Below are 467 nucleotides of genomic sequence, written 5' to 3' on the forward strand. Positions count from 1 at the left end.
TGGTAAAACTCTAGAATTTTTATTTTCTAAAAATATTTTATTTATTTATTTTTATATGTATGAGTGTATTGCTTGCATGTGGGTAGGTGCACCTGTATCATGCATTGCCCATGGAGGTCAGAAGAAGGCATCGGATCCCCTGGAACTGTAGTTACGGACAGATGTTAGCTGCCATGTGGGTGCTGGGAATTGAACCTGGGTCCTTTACAAGAGCAGCAGTGCTCTTAACCACTGAGCCATCTCTCCAGCCCCACTCCTTTAGGTCTTTATTCAGTTAATCACCTTCTCAGGAGGCTTTCCCTCCCCTCTGTATGTAAAATTCCCACCTCTCTCTGACCTCAGCATTTCCTATGCACCCTGTTTCTTTTTGTGATATTGTGACACCCAATATTTTGCTTGTTTACTGCTTGTTTCCAAACAAACTTGAGAACAAGGACTTTTGATGTTTTTTTTTTTTCTCACACTTG

The 467-nt window shown here is 40.9% G+C and overlaps 1 protein-coding gene and 1 long non-coding RNA gene across 2 annotated transcripts in view; one reads left to right on the top strand and one right to left on the bottom strand.

Annotated features, from left to right (window-relative positions):
• Nucleotides 1–467, top strand: part of Spon1 (spondin 1) — a 332,365-nt gene that overhangs the window by 56,318 nt on the left and 275,580 nt on the right. The window lies entirely within an intron of this gene.
• The window catches only part of LOC115067728, a 9,803-nt gene that overhangs the window by 8,533 nt on the left and 803 nt on the right, over nucleotides 1–467 (bottom strand). The window lies entirely within an intron of this gene.

The sequence above is a fragment of the Nannospalax galili genome, unplaced genomic scaffold (assembly GCF_000622305.1).
Source record: "Nannospalax galili isolate Female #2095 unplaced genomic scaffold, S.galili_v1.0 scaffold44, whole genome shotgun sequence".
NCBI classification, from domain to species: domain Eukaryota; kingdom Metazoa; phylum Chordata; class Mammalia; order Rodentia; family Spalacidae; genus Nannospalax; species Nannospalax galili.